The sequence below is a fragment of the Heptranchias perlo genome, chromosome 2 (genome assembly GCF_035084215.1).
Source record: "Heptranchias perlo isolate sHepPer1 chromosome 2, sHepPer1.hap1, whole genome shotgun sequence".
In the NCBI taxonomy this organism is placed as follows: domain Eukaryota; kingdom Metazoa; phylum Chordata; class Chondrichthyes; order Hexanchiformes; family Hexanchidae; genus Heptranchias; species Heptranchias perlo.
The window spans coordinates 128,722,553-128,744,420 of record NC_090326.1 but is presented as its reverse complement, the minus strand read 5'-3'; the positions used below and the strand labels follow the sequence as shown (position 1 = coordinate 128,744,420).

The following is a 21,868-nucleotide window of genomic DNA, read 5'->3' as shown; positions in this document are numbered from 1 at the left end:
TGCTTGTTCATCAACCTTTTTATTGTTAATTGATTTCTACTAGATAGCAGATAATGTGACCCATAGAATTTTTTTGAAAGAAAGAATATTAGTGTAAGAAATAGTGAAAATATAAAGGAACCAAAATGACAATAACCATTAAGTCAATAGTTGTCAATTTAGTGGTCCATGTTACTTAAACAGTTCAAGACTAAGGGTCATCATCTTCCATGAGAGATATCTTATGCTACATACTGACACCACCAGCAAACTTTTGTTATTACAAAAATGAAGAAGCAAAAACACTGAAAGCATCAACGTCAGTTACACATTACTTCTTTTTAAACTCATTGGATCCTTACCCATTGCCACAAAACTTCCTCCTTCAATTACAATAGAAGAGCCACTTCTGCAGAGAAGGACTGATACTGATGATTTTACCTTTCTCCATCCACTACTGAGAAGGAGTCACTCCCTATCTACTACTCCTTCAGCAATCTGGCCAAGAGCAAGCAAAGCTCACACTATTTTTAAACAACCATCAAGATGGATTAAATTAAGGCAAAAGAGAGTCCAGTGTTCTATTATCATAGCTGTAGCTATACCAAGACTATTTATTTGCACCATTTAGTACATTTTAGCTTTTAGAAAAACTGGATGATTCTTTATTAATTGGAAATTAACTATAAAAATGTTTCATAATAACTCACATAGCGACCACTTTATTTTAAAGCAAAATGTAGTTTAAATTTAAGGTGCTGTGTATATATCAATTAATAATAATTTTGCCTGGCAAGAGGGCTCAGTTTTAGCGTTCGGTCTATATTAGGGGTGTCCAAATTATGGCCTATGGGCCACATGTGGCCTGAGTTCTCTAATCTAGCCCTAAAAACTCAGGTCCTATTTGTGTTCATATATTTATTTGTTGGTTTGTCTTGTTTGAATTTTGAGAGTCTATAGGCTGAAAGGGGCTGATTTTAGCATTGTTGTCTCATTGGTGAATAAATTCTAAATCAGAACACCAAGATCTGTTGACATTAGCAACTTGAGTTATAGGCAAATTAAGGGACTGAGCCAAAGCCTCAATCAAGTAAGATTTTGGGACCCAAGGAATGGGAGGGGTGCCCATTACTGGGCCCAATCCCTCCAAAAGGGGCATCAGTGGGCCTTCTGCTGCTGTCACAGAGACAATCACCACCTCTCTCCTTGTGGTCCCCGAGGACGATGGCAAAAGGCAGGAAACAGAGTGTTGACGGGTCCCACCTTCTCGCAGTCATTTACATGCACATGGCATGAAGGGGGTGCCTTTCCCTGCTGGTGGAGAGAAGGGAGGAAAATCTAGGTTGGGGCCTCTCCACTAGATTTTCCTTCAGTGTATAGTTTGATTTCGAGAGGTATAGCGGAGGAAAACCCAGCCCATTGTGTCTAGTTCAGCATGCCTTATTTTAGGAAAGACGTCAAAGGCATGAAAAGCATACATACGAGATTCAGTAAAATTATACCAGGAATGAAAGCCTTTGGTTATCAGATTTTGATACGGTAAATAGGGGAAAAACTATTTCCACTAGTTAGTGAATCAGTAACTAGAATGCATAAATTTAAGATCATCACCAAAGGAACGAAGGGAGAGGTTAGCAGAATTATTTTTATGCTGAAGGTTGTTAGGACATAGAATGCCCTACTACAAAAAGTGGTGGAAGCAGAATCCACATTGGTTCTTAAAAGGGAAATGAATAAGTATTTGAAAAATAAAATTTAAACGGTTATGGAGAAATGGGACTGAGGATAGTTTTTTCAGAGAGCCAGCTTAGCTTGATGAGCCAAATTACCTCCTTTTTCTATGATTTATCTATGTCTATGAAGTGTGTTAAGGAGGAAAGAAAGGCTACAGAAGCAGTTGTTGTATAAAAGTACAAAAGAGTTGGACAGAGTGAGAAAGATACCATAATGAGAAAAGTGACAGCCACACAGAAAGAAGAGAGAGAGAGAGAAAATGTGGAAGGCAAAGAAGGTCATATAAAAGAATTAGAGTGGGAAAGAAGCAGAGAGTCAGTTGCAGGATGACAGATATAATTTATCCATGAGCAATGCCACAGGAAATCAAAAATATAATACATTTTGTGTTGCATGGTATAATGCCCCTGTCACTATAATAGTGTATGCCCGACTCACCAGGAGCAACACTTTGGGAGATCTGCCTGTATTACTTATATACCACAGAATGTATTGTGAATTGATTTATACCACCACGTTGCTGAGTTCCTGATCTCAACTACATTGTGCTAGGGAGATGTAAAACTGATAGCAAGAGGCTTGCTGCATGGATGGTGGGAAAATTGGAAGGAGTATTGACCTCAGGCTACTCTTGCGAATCTCCTAGCAGCTGGCTTATAACAACATTATTGAGAGTTGGGAACAGGTCATTTGCCAGTCTTATTAACAGCAGTAGATGCATTGGTGGAAGAAACTGGGGAAATGACAAACGTCACACTTGAAAACTCTGAATCTACACACTAAGGGCTCGATTTTCTCATCCCCGAGCGGGAGCGCTCGTGGCAGGGGGGCTCCGAAAATCGGGGATTCCCGGGGCGGGTCCGGAGCCTGGCTCCAACCCACCCACTTCCGGGTTCCCCAGTGACGCGCTTACATGAGCGCGCAGCCCCCGCAAGTGGGACTCCCGCCGGCAATTAAAGCCGGCGGGATGCCATTTAAACTAATTAAGTAGGTACTTCAGGTCGTTTGCAGACCTGATTGACCTGATATTTTAGGAGGGGTGGGATTTTCAAATAAACTGAGACTGTTTCCCGTATTGGGGGAAACACTCCCAGTTGAAACGGACGTGTTGCAGCCACAAGCCTGTGGGAGCTGCAAAGGTCCATTTGACAAGAGTTGGGGGAGACCCTCACTCATTGCAGGAGGCCACTCTGTCACTTTGGACAAAGTTTGGCCTCCACCACCCTCCTCCTAACACTAAAATTCACCAACTTGGAACCTCAATGCGGACACATTTACCTACCTTGCGGACCCCCTCAGATGTACATCTTCCGGATGGGGGCTGCTGTAGCTGCAGTCATGACCTCCTCGGAGGACGAACAGCATCACCAGCCTTGCCGACCACGTGGAGCTCCACAACACGGTGCTGTGACACATCCACCTGCACAGCAGGAGGGAGGGCAACCGCAGAGAGAGATGCATCGCAGAAGGCACTACTCTCGCCACAGGGTCTACAGACCGAGGCTCAGCTTCCTGGACCTCTCTGAGGAGCAGTGCATACGGAGGCTCAGAGTCAGTCGCCAGGTAGTCACGGACATCTGCAGCCTCCTTAATGACGAACTGCTCCCGGATGGACCGAGCAGCATCTTCTTATCTGTTGCTGTCAAAGTCACCACTGCCCTCAACTTCTTCCCCTCCGGATCCTTCCGGGGTGCCACTGGGGACATCACCGGGGTGTCTCAGTCGTCTGCACACAAGTGCATAAGGCAGGTCACCGACGGCTTGTTCTGCAGGGCCTCGCACTATATCAACTTCCCCATGGATGACCTCAGCCAGATGGAGAGGGCAGTGGGATTCCACGCTGTGGCTGGCTTCCCACGGGTGCAGGGTGTAATCGATTGCACCCATATAGCAATACGAGCACCTCCACACGAGCCAGGACTGTTCGTTAACCGGAAGGGCTATCACTCCATCAACACTCAGCTCATCTCTGACCACCGCAAGAGATTCCTTCACGTGTGCGCCAGATACCCCGGCAGCTGCCACGGTTCCTTCATCCTCAGGGAGTCCACCGTCCCGCCCCTCTTCCGTGCACCCAACACCCGCAAGGGCTGGCTCCTCGGGGACAAGGGATATCCCCTGCACACGTGGTTTATGACACCTCTGAGGAACCCCACCGAGCCACAGCGTCGATATAACGACAGCCACATCGCTACCAAGTATACAATTGAGCAGGCTATAGGGCTGCTCAAGATGCGCTTCAGGTGTCTTGATCATTCTGGGGGAGTGCTTCAATACGCATCACACAGAGTGGGACGCATTATAGTCGTCTGTTGTGCCCTGCACAACATGGCACAACAGAGAGGGGTGTCGCTGGAGGAGGCCCCATCCACATCTGCCACCCACAGTGAGGACGAGGAGGAGGCCGAGGAGGAGGAACAACCCATGGGCATAACAGCGGCTCACCTGGCTGCTTGTGAGGCCAGGGAGTCACTGATATGTGAACGGTTCTCCTAACATCAGACTGTGTGAAGAGTCCAGTCCTCATCACCTGGACAGAGGAGCGGCCACACCAGCCCCCTCCCCCGCCCCCTGCGCAAAACAGTGGTGCAACTACACCTACACCCACTGTAGAATGACCCAATGGGTGGCATCAAGTGTGGGTGTTCATGGTGAACCTCATGAAAGGGAACTATTCCACAAGCCAGTCAAGAATGGGCAGTAGTGGTGATAATAAGAAGATTTATTGTGAATGTGGAAGAAAACAAATATAAATAAAAAACATGACAAATCGTCAAACACCCTTGTGCATCCCCTTTGTGCTCACAAAACCTTCGCCTTACGTTTACGGGAACCCCTACGTGGTGCTACCCCTGTAGCTTCAGCAGAGGTAGTGGCAGGTTGCTCTTGTCCATGCTCTGACCGATGAGATGCTTTGCGCGGATGCCCTCTGGGTTTCGGTGCCCGTGAGGGCCCCTCCAAAGACTGCTCCACCTGCACCCCTGTGCAGGGGCAGAGTCGGTCACCTGGAGAGGGGGCAGCATTGCGGGTACTGGTTGAGAGGGGGGCAGCAGGTGAGACGTGGGAGCGCTTTGAGTGGCATCCCCACTTCCATGTCCCCTTTCACCATCATCCCTCTCCTGGACCAGGCTCACATCAATCCTTCCACCCTGCTGGATGACAGTTTGGAGGACTTGTGTGAAGCCTTGGAAGGCCACCTGTAAAGTACCTGTCAGCCTGTTCAAGGCGGCAGAATGTTGCTCACCCTGAATCCGAATGGCTGTTGTCAGGGCCTGAATGGACTCATTGTTGAGCCGTGCTTGACGCTCGATGGAGGCTAGCCTTTCCTCCATCGCAGACATTCCTGCACCTACCCGCGACACTATCTCAGAGATGCCTTCACATCCCTGTGACACTATCTCGGAGATACCCTCCTGTACCTGTGCCACCATTCCACTCATGCAGGAGTTGGACTCCTCCATTCTCTGCGCGATTGCGCAGGTCTAGGATGGGAAACCCGGAAGCAAAGGTAAGTACCTTCAATCAAGCTGCGATTGCATGCAGAGCACCCCGATTTCACTGGCCGCGTTGCCCATGCGCCCAGTCGACCCCCCGCTGCCAACCTGCCTCCCTCCTAAAATCAGGCCCTAAATGTTAATGCCAAAATTCTGTTGCTGCTCTCTATTAAATCTATGGTAGAACAGTCAGTTGGTAAATGGGAAAACAACATAAGTTTTCCAACAACACTGAAATATATTTCCGAGAGTGGGAGGAGAGTCCGAGAGGTGAGCGCAGTGTAAAAGGAGAATCCGAGAGCGGGAGGAGAGTCCGAGAGCGAGAGGAGAGTCCGAGAGGTGAGCGCAGTGTAAAAGGAGAGTCCAAGAGCGGGAGGAGTGTCCGAGAGGTGAGCACAGTGTAAAAGGAGTGTCCCGAGAATGGGAAGAGAGTCCGAGAGGTGAATGCAATGTAAATCTAAGGTAAGTCATGGCAGCAGAGCTTGCACCCGTGATATGCTCCTCCTGCACTATGTGGGAAGTCATGGACACTACAGGTGTCCCTGGCGACCATGTGTGCAGGAAGTGTATCCAGCTGCAGCTACTGGCTAACCGCATTTCGGAGCTGGAGCTGCGGGTGGATTCACTGTGGAGCATCGGCGATGCTGAGATTATCGTGGATAGCACATTCAGTGAGGTGGTCACACCGCAGGTAAAGATTACGCAGGCAGAAAGGAAATGGGTGACCACCAGGCAGAGTAAAAGGACTAGGCAGGTGGGGCAGGAGTCCCCTGGGGCCATCTCCCTCTCAAACAGATATACCGCTTTGGATACTGTTGGGGGAGATGGCTTATCAGGGGAAAGCAGCAAGAGCCAAGTTCGTGGCACCACCGGTGGCTCTGCTGCACAGGAAGGGAGGAATAAGAGTGGCAGGGCTACATTGATAGGGGATTCAATTGTAAGGGGAACAGATAGGCGTTTCTGAGGCCGAAAACGTGACTCCAGGATGGTATGTTGCCTCCCTGGTGCTAGGGTCTAGGATGTCATGGAGTGGCTGCAGGGCATTCTGGAGGAGGAGGATGAACAGCCAGTAGTCGTGGTCCATATTGGTACCAACGACATAGGTAAAAAAAGGGATGAGGTCCTGCAAGGTGAATTCGAGGAGTTAGGAGATAAATTAAAAAGCAGGACCTCAAAGGTAGTGATCTCAGGATTACTACCAGTGCCACGTGAGAGTGAGTATAGGAACAGGAGAATAGACCAGATGAATGCGTGGCTGCAGGGATGGTGTAGGAGGGAGGGATTTAGATTCCTGGGACATTGGGACCGGTTCTGGGGAAGGTGGGAATGTACAAGCGGGATGGGTTACACCCGAGAAGGACCGGGACCGATGTCCTTGCGGGGATGCTTGCTAGTGCTGTTGAGGAAGGTTTAAACTAGAATGGCAGGGGGATGGAAACCTGAGCAGGGAGACAGAGGAGGGGGAAACAAGGATAGAAACAAAAGACAGAAAGGGAAGAAGCAATAGTGGAAGGCAGAGAAAACAAGGGCGAAAAACAAATCGGGCCATAGTCCAAAATAAAACTAAGATGACTAGCAATCTTAAAAAGACAAGTCTAAAGGCATTGTGTCTTAATGCGCGGAGCATTTGCAATAAGCTAGATGAATTAACAGCGCAGATAGATATTAATGGTTATGATATAGTTGCGATTACGGAGACATGGCTGCAGGGTGACCAAGGATGGGAACTGAACATCCAGGGGTATTCAATATTTAGGAAGGACAGGCAAAAAGGGAAAGGAGATGGGGTAGCGTTGTTAGTAAAGGAGGAAATCAATGCAATAGTGAGGAAGGATATTGGCTTGGAAAATCACGATGTGGAATCTGTATGGGGGGAGCTAAGAAACACCAACGGGCAGAAAACGTTGGTGGGGGTTGTCTATAGGCCCCCAAACAGTAGTGGAGATGTAGGGGAGGGCATTAAACAGGAAATTAGAGACGAATGCAAGAAGGGTACAACTATAATCATGGGTGACTTTAATCTACATATGGATTGGTCAAACCAAATTAGCAATAACACTGTGGGGGAGGAATTCCTGGAGTGTGTCCGTAATAGATTTCTAGACCGATACGTTGAGGAACCAACTAGAGAACTGGGTATTGTGCAATGAGGAAGGATTAATTAACAATCTTGTTGTGCGGGGTCCCTTAGGGAAGAGCGACCATAACATGATAGAATTCCTCATTAAGATGGAGAGTGAAGTAGTTGAATCCGAAACTAGGGTCCTGAATCTAAATAAAGGAAATTACGAAAGTATGAGGTGCGAGTTGCCTCTGATAGATTTGGGGGCCTTTACTAAAAGGGATGACGGTGGATAGGCAATGGCTAATATTTAAAGAACGTGTGCAGGAATTACAACAATTATTCATTCCTGTCTGGCGCAAAAATAGAACAGGAAAGGTGGCTCAACCGTGGCTTACAAAAGAAATTAGGTATAGTATTAGATCCAAAGAGAAGACATATAAAATTGCCAGAAAAAGCGGCAAGCCTGAGGATTGGGAGCAGTTCAGAATTCAGCAAAGGAGGACAGAGATTGATTAAGAGGGGAAAAATAGAGTATGTGAGTAAACTAGCAGGGAACATAAAAACTGACTGTAAAAGCTTCTATAAATATGTCAAGAGAAAAAGATTAGTGAAGACAAATGTAGGTCCCTTACAGTCAGAAATGGGGGAAATTATAATGGGGAACCAAAGAAATGGCAGAACAATTAAACACATGCATTGGTTCTGTCTTCACAAAGGAGGACACAAATAACCTCCCAGAAATGTTAGGGAACCAAGGGTCTAGTGAGAGGGAGGAACTGAAGGAAACCAGTATTAGTAAAAAAAAGTGCTAGGGAAATTAATGGGGCTAAAGGCTGACAAATCCCAAGGGCCTGATAATCTACATCCCAGAACACTAAAGGAAGTGGCCCTGGAAATAGTGGACGCAATGGTGATCATCTTCCAAAATTCTATAGACTCTGGAACAGTTCCTACAGATTGGAGGGTGGCAAATGTAACCCCACTATTTAAAAAAGGAGGGAGAGAAAAAACAGGGAATTACAGACCAGTTAGCCTAACATCAGTAGTGGGGAAAATACTCTAGTCTATTATAAAGGATGTGATAACAGAACACTTGGAAAACATGAACAGGATTGGACAAAGTCAGCATGGGTTTTTGAAAGGGAAATCGTGCTTAACAAATCTACTGGAGTTTTTTGAGGATGTAACTAGTAGAATAGATAGGGGAGAACCAGTAGAACCAGAAGACTTTTGATAAGGTCCCACACAAGAGATTAGTGTGCAAAATTAAAGCACATGGGATTGGGGGGAATATACTGGCATGGTTTGAGAATTGGTTGACAGACAGGAAACAGAGAGTAGGAATAAACCGGTGGCAGGCAGTGACTAATGGGGTACCGGAGGGATCAGTGCTTGGGCCCCAGCTAGTCACAATATATATCAATGATTTGGACGAGGGAACGGAATGTAACATTTCCAAGTTTGCAAACAACACAAAGCTGGGGTGGAATGTGAGCTGTAAGGAGGATGCAAAGAGGCTCCAATGTGATTTAGACAAGTTGGGTGAGTGGGCAAGAACATTGCAGATGCAGTATAACTTGGATAAATGTGAGGTTATCCACTTTGGTTGTAAAAACAGAAAGGCAGATTATTACCTGAATGATGATAGATTGGGAAAAGGGGAGGTGCAACGAGACCTGGGTGTCCTTGTACACCGGTCGCTGAAAGCGAGCATTCAGGTGCAGCAAGCAGTTAGGAAGGCGAATGGTATGTTGGCCTTCGTTGCAAGAGGATTTGAGTACAGGAGCAGGGATGTCTTACTGCAGTTATACAGGTCCTTGGTGAGACAGGAACAGAGTGTCTTGTGGCCAAATTTGCTGATGATACAAAGATAGGTGGAAAAGTAAGTTGCGATGAGGACACAAAGTATCTGCAAAGGGATATTGACAGGTTAAGCGAATGGGCAAAAATTTGGCAGATGGAATATAATGTGGGAAAATGTGAAGTCATCCACTTTGGGAGGAAAAATAAAAAAGCAAAATATTATTTGAATGGAGAAAAACTACAAAATGCTGCGGTACAGAGGGATCTGGGTGTCCTCGTACATGAAACACAAAAAGTCAACATATAGGTGCAGCAGGTAATCCGGAAGGCAAACGGAATATTGGCCTTTATTTCTAGGGGGATGGAGTATAAAAGCAGGGAAGTCATGCTACAACTGTACAGGGTGCTGGTGAGACTACACCTGGAGTACTGTGTACAGTTCTGGTGCCCTTATTTAAGGAAGGACATACTTGCATAGGAGGCATTTCAGAGAAGGTTCACTAGGTTGATTCCAGGTATGGAAGGGTTGTCTCATGAGGAAAGATTGATCAGGTTGGGTCTATACTCATTGGAGTTTAGAAGAATGAGAGGAGATATTATTGAAACATACAAGATTCAGAGGGGACTCGATAGGGTAGATGCTGAGAGGATGTTACCCCTCATGGGGGAATCTAAAACTAGGGGGCATAGTCTCAGAAAAAGGGATCGCCCATTTAAGACGGAAATGAGGAGGAATTTTTTCTCCCAGACGGTTGTGATTCTTTGGAATTCTTTATCCCAAAAAGCTGTGGAGGCTGAGTCATTGAATACATTCAAGGCTGAGTTAGACAAATTTTTGATCAGCAAGGGAGTCAAAGGATATGGGGAAAAGGCAGGAAAGTGGAGTTGAGGTAAAAATCAGATCAGCCATGATCTCATTGAATGGCGGAGCAGGCTTGAGGGGCCGAATGGCCTACTCCTGCTCCTATCTCTTATGGTCTTATGGTCTAAGACCACATCTGGAGTATTGTGTGCAGTTTTGGTCAACTTATCTGAGGGAGGATGTTCTTGCCACAGAGGGAGTGCAACAAAGGTTTACCAGACTGATTCCTGGGATGGCAGGAATGACATAAGAGGAGAGATTGGGTCGACTAGGCCTATATTCACTCGATTCAGAAGAATGAGAGGTGATCTCATCGAAACATATAAAATTCTAATAGGACTAGACAGACTAGATGCAGAGAGGATGTTCCCGATGGCTGGGGAGTCCAGAACCAGGGGTCACAGTCTCAGGATACGGAGTATGCCATTTAGAACAGAGATGAGGAGAAATTTCTTCACTCAAAGGTGGTGAACCTGTGGAATTCTCTACCACAGAAGGCAATGGAGGCCAAGTCATTAGATGTATTCAAGAAGGAGATAGATATATTTCTTAATGCTAAAGGGTTCAAGGGATATGGGGAAAACGCAGGAACAGGGTACTGAGTTAGACGATCAGCCATGATCTTTTTGAATGGCGGAGCAGGCCCGAAGGGCCGAATGGCCTACTCTTGCTCTTTTTTTCTATGTTTAGTCGATGCTACTTAAATAAATGACTGATCATAGAGTCATAGAAAGGTTACAGCATGGAAGGAGGCCATTCAGCCCATCAAGTCTGTGTCAGCTCTATGCAAGAGCAATCCAGCTAGTCAAACTCCCCCACCCAATTCCCATAGCCCTGCAAATGTTTTCCCTTCAAGTACTTATCCAGTTCACTTTTGAAGGCCATGATTGAATCTGCCTCCACCACCCCCTCGGGCAGTGCAATCCAGATCCCAACCACTCGCTGTGTAAAAATGTTTTTCCTCACGTCACCATTGGTTCTTTTACCAATCACCTTAAATCTATGTCCTCTGGTTTTTGACCCTTCTGCCAATGGGAACAGTTTCTCTCTATCTACTCTGTCTAGACCCTTCATGATTTTGAATACCTCTATCAAATCTCCTCGCAAACTTCTCTGTTCCAAGGAGAACAACCCCAGTTTCTCCAGTCTATCCACGTAACTAAAGTCCCTCATCCCTGGAATCATTCTTGTAAATCTCTTCTGCACCCTCTCTAAGGCCTTCACATCATTCCTAAAGTGCAGTGCCCAGAACTAGACACAATACTCCAGTTGTGGCCGATCCAGTGTTTTATAAAGGTTCATCATGACTTCCTTGCTTTTGTACTCTATGCCTCTATTTATAAAGCCCAGGATCCTGTATGCTTTTTTAACCACTTTCTCAATCTGCCCTGTCACCTTCAACTATTTGTGTACTTATACCCCCAGATCTCTCTTTTCCTTCACCCCTTTTAGAATTGTGCCCTTTAATGTATATTCCTCTCCTCATTTTTCCTACCAAAATGAATCACCTGGCTTTAGTTGCCCTACCTTTCTGCCTCATGGGAATGTGCCTAGACTGTACCCGAACCATCTCTTCTTTAAAGGCCGCCCCCTGTTCAATTACAGTGTTGCCTGCCAATCTTTGATTCCAATTTACCCGGGCCAGATCTGGTCTCATTCCATTGAAATTGGCTCTCCTCCAATTGAGCATTTTTACTTTAGAGTGATCCATGTCCTTTTCCATAGCTGTTCTAAACCTTATGATACTATGATCGCTGCTCCCTAAATGTTCCCCTACTGACACTTGGTCCACTTGGCCTGCCTCATTCCATAGAACCAAGTCCAGCAATGCCTCCTTCCTTGTTGGGCCGGAAACGTACTGGTCAAGAAAGTTACCCTCAACACATTTCAAAAATTCCTCCCCCTCTTTGCCCCTTATATTACTATTATTATCCCAGTCTATATTAAGATAGTTGAAGTCCCCCATTATCACTACTCTATAGCTTTTGCACCTTTCTGTAATTTCCCTGCAAATTTGCTCCTCTATATCCTTCCCACTAGTTGGTGGCCTATAGAATACACCCAGTAGTGTAATGGCACCTCTATTGGTTTCTTAACTCTAACCAAATAGATTCTGTCCTTGACCCCTCCAGGACATTCCCTCTCTCCAGCACTGGATGAATGAGAAAATACTAAACTGTTTTTGTCACTAGTCTATCACATGGATACTTTTAATTAACTCCTGTTCAAGAGGAACTACAGCGAAATACCATCACTGACGAGCATTTCTTCCTTATCCCAGTTAATCTTTTAAAAAGTTTTGTTTTACAGAATGTTGTTGCCTGGGATTGTCTCTTGTATGCAAAAGTTCAAATGCAGGGTTAACCATCACCTGGGAAACCAGAACTGTTGAAGCACGCATTAGGTGCTGAAAAGGCACTGGATTTATTCCTTTGGGCCCCAGGATAGATGACTTTGCAATTTTGTAAGATACCTGGCCGTGTTCTCAATTTCTGGCTGCTCCTTCTTGTTATGCCATCCAATGAACCAAAAAGAAACAAAGGGGGAGGCTTTTGGGTTGGGAGCCGAACAGGCGCAATATCGGTGATGCACCCATAGACCAACATGGCAGTCTGTGGCCTGAATAACTTTCAGGTCCTGGCCTCATTAAGATTTTCTTGGTGAGTTGCACGCGTCAAATGGGTGCACTGTTGCAGCTCGCTGGTTTCCTTAAGAGGAAAATTGGCTGGCTACTCCATGCAACCAGCCGGCAGGTAAAGCTTGTTGGAGGCGAGGGGATGCGGGGCAGAGGGGCAAGAACGGGCCGGTTGTGGGCTCAAAAATTTTTATGGGGCCCAAAAGAGCACTTCTGCTCCTCCTGGCCAAACAATAAGCTTTAAAATAATCCCAAAAAACGTAACATTTTGGAGAGGCCTCCGGACCAACACCTGGAGTAATTGGACTGGCATGGACCGTGCATGCTTCTCCCATTTCTCCAAGAAGTTGCAATTGAGGTACTACAACAGGTGTAGGACCCTGATTTGCATATTTGAACAGCCTCCCGCCTGTTTTGGGTAGAAGTGCTGATAGGTTTGCCAACTCAGGTTGGACGTATTCCTGGAGGTTTCATCACATAATCTCTCGCCCCCAACCTCCTGCTGGGGGGGAGCGCAGAGATCGCGGGGGGGGGGGGGTGGGGAGCGCAGAGATCGCAGGGGGGGGGGAGCGCAGAGATCGCGGGGGGGGGGGGGAGCGCAGAGATCGCGGGGGGGGGGAGCGCAGAGGGGGGGAGCGCAGAGATCGCGGGGGGGGGAGCGCAGAGATCGCGGGGGGGGGAGCGCAGAGATCGCGGGGGGGGGGGAGCGCAGAGATCGCGGGGGGGGGAGCGCAGAGATCGCGGGGGGGGGAGCGCAGAGATCGCGGGGGGGGGAGCGCAGAGATCGCGGGGGGGGGGAGCGCAGAGATCGCGGGGGGGGGGAGCGCAGAGATCGCGGGGGGGGGGGGGGGAGCGCAGAGATCGCGGGGGGGAGCGCAGAGATCGCGGGGGGGGAGCGCAGAGATCGCGGGGGGGGAGCGCAGAGATCGCGGGGGGGGAGCGCAGAGATCGCGGTGGGGGAGCGCAGAGATCGCGGTGGGGGAGCGCAGAGATCGCGGGGGGGAGCACAGAGATCGCGGGGGGAGCGCAACGACCCTGATAATAAAGGATGAGATAAAGGCAGTAGTGCGAAAGGATCTTAGCTCAGAAAATTAGGATGTAGAATCAGTAAGGGTGGAGCTAAGAAATTACAAGGGGCAGAAAACATTGGTGGGCGTAGTTTATAGGCTCCCTAACAGTAGTTATAGTGTTGGACAGAGTATAAATCAGGAAATTAGAGGGGCATGTAACAAGGGTAATCAATAATTGTGGGGTACTTGAATCTTCACATAGACTGGGCAAAACCAAATTGGCAAAAATAGTTTGGAGGACGAGTTCATGGAACACATTCGGGACAGTTTTCTATAACAATATGTCGAGGAACCAACTAGGGGACAGGCTATTTTAGATCTATTATTGTGTAATTAGACATGGTTAATTAGTAATCTTATAGTTAAGGATCCTTTGGGATAGAGTGATTATAATATGATAGAATTTCATAGAGTTTGAGAGTGATGTAGTTAAGTCCGAAACTAGGGTCTTAAATATAAACAAAGCCAATTACGTAGGTTTGAGGGGCAAGTTGGCTACTGTAGATTGGGAAATTAGATTAGATGATATGACGGTAGATAAGCTATTGTGAACATTTAAAGAAATAATTCATAATTCTCAACGAATATACACTGCCTTCAGGAATAAAAACACCACGGGAAAAATGATCCAATCGTGGCTAACTAGAGAAGTTAAGGATAGTATTAGATCAAAGGAAGAGGCTCACAATGTTGCCAAAAAGAGTAGTAAGCCTGAGGATTGAGAAGGTTTTAGAAATCAGCAAAGGATGACCAAGAAATTGATAAAGAGGGAGAAAATAGAATATGAGAGTAAACTAGCAAGAAATATAAAAACAGGCTGTAAGAACTTCCACAAGAATGTGAAAAGGAAGGGATCAGCAAAAGTAAACATGGGGTCCCCTAGAGGCAGAGACAGAAGAAATTAAAATGGAGAATAAGGAAATGGCAGAGACGTTAAACAAATATTTTGTATCTGTCTTCACAATAGAAGACACAAAAAACATAGTGGGGAACCAAGGGTCTAATGAGAGTGATGAGCTTAAAGTAATTAATATCAGTAAAGAAAAAGTACTGGAGAAATTAATGGGACTAAAAACCAACAAATTTCCTGGACCTGATGGCCTACATCCTAGGATTTTAAAAAGAGGTGGCTGCAGAGATAGTGGATGCATTGGTTTTGATCTTCCAGAATTCCCTAGATTCTGGAACGGTCCCCATGGATTGGAAGGTAGCAACTGTAACCCCGCTATGCAAGAAAGGAGAGAGAAAGAAAACAGAACTATAGGCCAGTTAGCCTGACATCAGTAGTAGGGAAAACGCTAGAATCTATTATTAAGGACGTAGTAACAGGGCATTTAGAAAATCATAATATGATTAGACAGAGTCAACACAGTTTTATGAAAGGGAAATCCTGTTTGACAAATCTATTAGAGCTTTTAGAGGGTGTAACTAGCAGGGTAGATGAGGGGGAACCAGTGGATGTAGTATATTTGGATTTTCAAAAGGCATTCGATAAGGTGCCACACAAGAGGTTGTTACACAAGATTAGGGCTCATGGGATTGCGGGTAATAAATTATCATGGATTGAGGATTGGTTAACGGACAGAAAAGAGAGATTAGGAATAAACGGGTGATTTTCGGGTTGGCGGGTTGTAACTAGTGGAGCGCCGCAAGGATCAGTGCTTAGGCCTCAGCTATTCACAATATGGGGGTTATATTCGATAACTCCCAAAACTGGGTATGGGGATCGCGGTGCGCGATTAACCTGCACTTGGTCGGTGAGATGCAGGCAGCACGTAACATTCGTGCTGCCTGGTGATTTATCTGATAGTTGCGAGCAGCCAGGCCTAGCTGCACTGTTGAGTGACTGCTCACCAGCAGGGAGCCCAGATACCGCAAGTGGCTAGCACCACTCAGAGGCAGCCTGCACCTCTAATTTGCAAAATATAAGATACGGGTCTGCACGGAGTCTGAACGAAGATCAAACATCACACACGTAAAACACAGATACAGGTCCTGTCCCTATGTTTACAAACGGTTGAGTTATTTTAAAACATTGAATAAAGTTTGCGCACTACTAAATCACACATCCTCCAATCTGCGCACCAGATCTCACCAATTTGCCGATCTGAGTTTGTACCGAGCCTACAAGAGAGCGTGCACCAAAGTTCTCTGATGATGCACTGGAGGCCTTGGTGCAAGAGGTGGACAAAAGGAGGGGCATTCTATATCCGCAGTGGGGGGGCAAGAGGCCCTCCAAACATTTGCTCAAGAGGCAGTGGGAGGCAGTAAGGGACAAAGTCAATGCCAGGCACATAGCACCACAAATATGGCTGCAGTGCAGAAAGGAGTCCAATGCTTTGACACGAGTGGTCAAGGTGAGTGAGGTCAACTGTCAAGAGGCGTCTCCTACCAAGCGCACCACTAGCCGCATCCACTGCTCCACACACTACACCCCCCATCACACCTACCAACAAACTCTTTCAATGTAATGAGCCAGGATTAATTAATAATGTCCTAGTTAAGGATCCCCTTGGAATGAGTGACCATAACATGGTTACATTCCATATCCAATTGGAGGGTGAGAAGGTTGGTTCTCAAACAAGCGTACTGAGCTTGAATAAAGGAGACTATGATCGTATGAGAGCGGAATTGATGAAAGTGGACTGGGAAAATAGATTAAAGGGTAAGACGGTACATGAGCAGTGGTGTTCATTCAAGGAGTTATTTTACAACTTTCAAAAAATATATATTCCACTGAGGAAAAAAGGGTGTAAAAGAAATGACAGTCGTCCGTGGCTAAGTAAAGAAATTAAGCACAGTATCTGACTAAAAACAAGGACATATAAGGTAGCCAAACTTAGTGGGAGGATAGAAGATTGGGAAGTCTTCAAAAGACAGCAAAAAGTAACTAAGGATTGATTAAGAAAGGGAAGATAGATTATGAAAATAAATTAGCAAAAAATATAAAAACAGATAGCAAGAGTTTCTATAGTTATATAAAAAGAAAAAGGGTGGCTAAGGCAAACGTAGGTCCCTTTGAGGATGAGACCGGGAAATTAATGGTGGGAAACATGGAGATGGCAAAAATGCTGAACAAATATTTTGTTTCAGTCTTTACGGTAGAGGACACTAAGAATATCCCAACACTGGACAAACAGGGGGCTCGAGGGGGGGGAGGAGCTAAATACGATTAAAATCACTAAGGAATTGGTACTCAGTAAAATAATGGGACTCAAGGCGGATAAATCCCCTGGACCTGATGGCTTACATCCGAGGGTCTTGAGGGAAGTGGCAGTAGGGATTGTGGATGCTTGGGTAATAATTTTCCAAAATTCTCTGGACTCGGCAAAGGTCCCGGCAGATTGGAAAACTGCTAATGTAACACCCTTATTTAAAAAGGGTAGTAGGCAGAAGGCTGGAAATTATAGACCAGTTCGCCTAACATCTGCGGTGGGTAAAATTTTGGAATCTATTATCAAGGAGACAGTAGCAGAACATTTGGATAAACATAATTTAATAGGACAAAGTCAGCATGGCTTTACGAAGGGGAAGTCATCTCTGACAAATTTGCTTGAGTTCTTTGAGGACATAACGTACAGGGTGGATAAAGGGGAACCAGTGGACGTAGTGTATTTAGACTTCCAGAAGGCATTCGACAAGGTGCCACATAAAAGATTATTGCTCAAGATAAAGAATCACTGGATTGGGGGTAATATTCTGGCATGGGTGGAGGATTGGTTATCTAACAGGAAGCAGAGAGTTGGGAGAAACGGTTCATTCTCGGACTGGCAACCTGTAGCCAGTGGTGTTCCGCAGGGGTCGGTGCTGGGTCCCCAACTCTTTACAATCTATATTAACGATTTGGAGGAGGGGACCAAGTGTAACATATCAAAGTTTGCAGATGATACAAAGATGGGAGGGAAAGCGGAGAGTGAGGAGGACATAAAAAACCTACAGGGGGATATAGACAGGCTGGGTGAGTGGGCGGAGATTTGGCAGATGCAATACAATATTGGAAAATGTGAGGTTATGCACTTTGGCAGGAAAAATCAGAGAGCAAGTTATTATCTTAAAGGCGAGAAACTGGAAAGTACTGCAGTACAAAGGGATCTGGGGGTCCTAGTACAAGAAGATCAAAAAGTTAGTATGCAGGTGCAGCAGGTGATCAAGAAGGCCAACGGAATGTTGGCTTTTATTGCTCGGGGGATAGAATATAAAAACAGGGAGGTATTGCTGCAGTTATATAAGGTATTGGTGAGACCGCACCTGGAATACTGCATACAGTTTTGGTCTCCATACTTAAGAAAAGACATACTTGCTCTCAAGGCAGTACAAAGAAGGTTCACTCGGTTAATCCCGGGGATGAGGGGGTGGACATATGAGGAGAGGTTGAGTAGATTGGGACTCTACTCATTGGAGTTCAGAAGAATGAGAGGCGATCTTATTGAAACATATAAGATTGTGAAGGGGCTTGATCGGGTGGATGCGGTAAGGATGTTCCCAAGGATGGGTGAAACTAGAACTAGGGGGCATAATCTTAGAATAAGGGGCTGCTCTTTCAAAACTGAGATGAGGAGAAACTTCTTCACTCAGAGGGTAGTAGGTCTGTGGAATTTGCTGCCCTAGGAAGCTGTGGAAGCTACATCATTAAATAAATTTAAAACAGAAATCGACAGTTTCCTAGAAGTAAAGGGAATTAGGGGTTACGGGGAGCGGGCAGGAAATTGGACATGAATTTAGATTTGAGGTTAGGATCAGATCAGCCATGATCTTATTGAATGGCGGAGCAGGCTCGAGGGGCCGATTGGCCTACTCCTGCTCCTATTTCTTATGTTCTTATGATCTTAATCAGTACTCAACTCTTCCAATCAGATGCTTCCTCTCACCCTCACACATCCCACTGTGCAAGCCGCACACCCACGACTCAGAGGTCACATGCACTGGCTGTTCAACCATGACAACCACATCACCCAAACACCTTGCAGGAAACTCACCGACACACGTCTCACTTTCTTGCAGGAGAAGGTGACGCGTAACAGGAGGCAGCAAGTGGCAGCGGCTTCATGGAACATGAACCTGCTGTCCTCTCTTCGGATGACAGCATTCCTGTTCCACCCCTGCCATTCCGCCAGTGCCCTTGCTGTTGCCTGTCAGCTAGCCAGCCCACTCCCTGTAGAGTACTGAAACTTTACTATAGTAACATAGGAAGACAGGAACAGGAGTAGGTCATTTAGTCCTGTTTAGCTGTGCGAGGTTGAGACAGTGCGTTGGCTGGAGCATTGAGTTCCAAAATCACATCTGTCTCTTTAAATCAGCATTGCACACTGATCTACCGCATATTTTCCTTACTTTATAAGGTGCCGGCGTTCGTTATCTGCGTGTGCATGAATGCCTTTACCAAGATGGCGCCCGGAGCACGTCATACTAGAAATGTATGCACGCATTCTGGACGCCACTTTGGGTCCTTAGGAGTCCGGATAGCGCCTACAAAGGGCACTACAGGGCTCAATTGAAAGCCCTATGTGTCAATGGGCCCGATTTTAGCACCGGGTTTCGGGTGCGTTCTCGGCGGGGGTGCCTCGAAAATCCCGATGTCCAGGTGCGGGACCGGATCGCGCCACGATCCCGCCCACTTCCGGGTTCTACGCTGACGTCCGGGGCTGCATGCGCAGCCCCCGCTGGTGGGAATCCCGCAGGCAATTCAAGCCAGCGGGATGCCACTTGAGCGTATTTACTTTGCTTGTTCAGGTCATTAAATGACCTGATTAAAGGACTGTGTGTGATTTTGGATAAACATGGGACTGTTTCACACACTGGGGGAAACAGTCCCAGTTGAACTGGACGTGTTGCAGCCGTCAGCCTGTGGCAGCTGCAAAGGTCCATTCGACAGGTGTGGGGGGGGAGACCCTCCGCCATTGCAGGAGGCCGCTCTGTCACATGGGACAAATTTTGGCCTCCACCACCCTCCTCCTGACGGTCGAAGTCACCAACCTGCACACTTACCCCGGGGTCCGGAGACATGTACCTACCTTGCGGACCCCCTCGGATGTACATCCTGCGGATGGGGTCCGCCGTAGCTGCAGTCCTGAGCCCCTCGGAGGCGGACAGCATCACCAGCCTCACCAGCCTCGCCATCCACGCCGTCCACCTCTGACACGTGGAGCTCCACAACGGAGTGCTGTGACACATCCACCTGTACAGCAGGAGGGAGGGCTACCGCAGAGAGAGATGCGTCGCAGAGGGCACTACCCTCGCCACACGTTCCACAGACCGAGGCTCAGCCTCCTGGCCCTCTCTGAGCAGCAGTGCACACGGAGGCTCAGAGTCACTCGACATGTAGCCGTGGACATCTGCAGCCTCTTTCATGCCGAGCTGCTCCTGGCTGGCCCGTGCACCATCTTCCTACCTGTCGCTGTCCAAATCACCACTGCCCTCCCGAACTTCTGCTCCACAGCCTTCCAGGCTGCAACCGGGGACATCCCCGATGTCTCTCAGTCGTCTGCGCAGAAGGGCCCTGCAAATACACCTACACCCACTATGCAGCGACACACTGGGTGGCGTCAGTGGTGGGTCCCCATAGGGATACCCAGGGGCGGGCATTATTGCACAGACCGGACAGGATTCGCGAAGACATGGCAGTGGTGGTGCCAATATAATGTGTGATGTGAGTTGTGCTTTAATTCAGTAGACGTACGAACCATGACAAATCCTCAAACACCCTTGTGCATCCCCTTCATGCTCACGACACGTTTGCCTGATGCTGCCTACTGCACATATGTGATGCATGCCCTGTGGCTGCAGCACAGGTGGTGGCAGGTTGAGTGAGGCTGGCCGTGAGAGAGATGCACGAGAGGGTGCGTATGAGAGAGGGACATGAGATTGTATGCGGATTGGGTTGCGTGGTAGTGGCGGAGCGAGTACTGGCGAGGTGAGTAGGTGCAGGTAAGGTGAGGATGAGGTTTGAGTGGGTATGCGGGGTGATGTGGCAGAGTAGTGTTGGCAGTGCCGATGGAGATGTGGGGTGGGGGCAGTGCTGTGGCAGACGGGGTGTAGGGGAAGGACTACGTGTACTCACAGTGGCTGACCTACTGAGGTCGTTGGATCGCCTCCTGCACTGTGTGCGGGTGGGCGATGTGTTGGTGGCGCAGGTGACCTCCTCTGCCACCTCGAGCCCGGCCTTCCTGGTGGCGGAGGCGGGCCGCTTCCTCCCGCACGCCGGGTGGGAGATCTCTGTCCTCCCCCTCCTCCTCACCCCATGTATGGATACCTGGGGTGGGGCATCATTAAACTGGGAGCAGCCTTCCCCCTGGGCTGCTCCACGCTGCCATTTTTTCTGTTGGTTGCAGCATCTGTCAGTGGAGGACTGCCCCTTTAAATAGAGCGCCTCCAGCTGACAGATCGTACTGCGCATGCGCAGCCCACCCGACGCGCAGACCAGCAGCGCGGAGCCCGGAGGAGCAGGTAAGTGGCTCCAATTAGTGGTTTGCCTGCGACGATCGCGCGGGAAACCCACTAATTTCACCAGGCGCGTTGACCACGCACCCGAAACCCAACCCGCCGGAATCCCGCAGGCCTGCTAACATCGGGCCCCATGACCCAGATGAGGGGACAGAGTGTAATGTATCCAAGTTTGCTTATGATAGATAGCTAGGTGGGAAAGTAAGCTGTGAGAAGGACAGGTTAAGTGAGTGGGCAAGAAGGTGGCAGATGGAGTATAACATGGGGAAATGTGAAATTAATCTATTTTGGTAGGAAGAATAGAAAAACAGAATACTTTTTAATAGGTGAGAGACTAAGAAATGTTGGTAGTCAGAGGGATTTGGGTGTCCTTGTACACGAATCACAGAAAGTTAACATACAGGTACAGCAAGCAATTAGGAAGGCAAATGGAATGTGAACCTTTATTGCAAGGGGATTGGAGTATAAGAGTAAGGAGGTCTTGCTGCAATTATATAGGGCACAGGTGAGACCACGCCTGGAGCACTGTGTACAGTTTTGGTCTCCTTACTTAAGGAACGATATACTTGCCTTGCAACAAAGTTTCACTAGATTGATTCCTGTGACGAGAGAGTTGTCCTATCAGGAGAGATTAAGTAGAATGGGTCTATATTCTCTGGAGTTTAGTAGAATGAGAGGTGATCTCATTGAAACATATAAAATTCTTAGAGGGCTTGACAGGGTAGATGCTGAGAGGCTGTTTCCCCTGCCTGCAGAGTCTAGAACTAGGGGTCTTAGTCTCAAGAT

At 47.4% G+C, this 21,868-nt stretch overlaps 1 protein-coding gene across 2 annotated transcripts in view; it reads right to left on the bottom strand.

The window, feature by feature from the left end:
- The window catches only part of spag6 (sperm associated antigen 6), a 140,779-nt gene that overhangs the window by 84,612 nt on the left and 34,299 nt on the right, over positions 1 to 21,868 (bottom strand). The window lies entirely within an intron of this gene.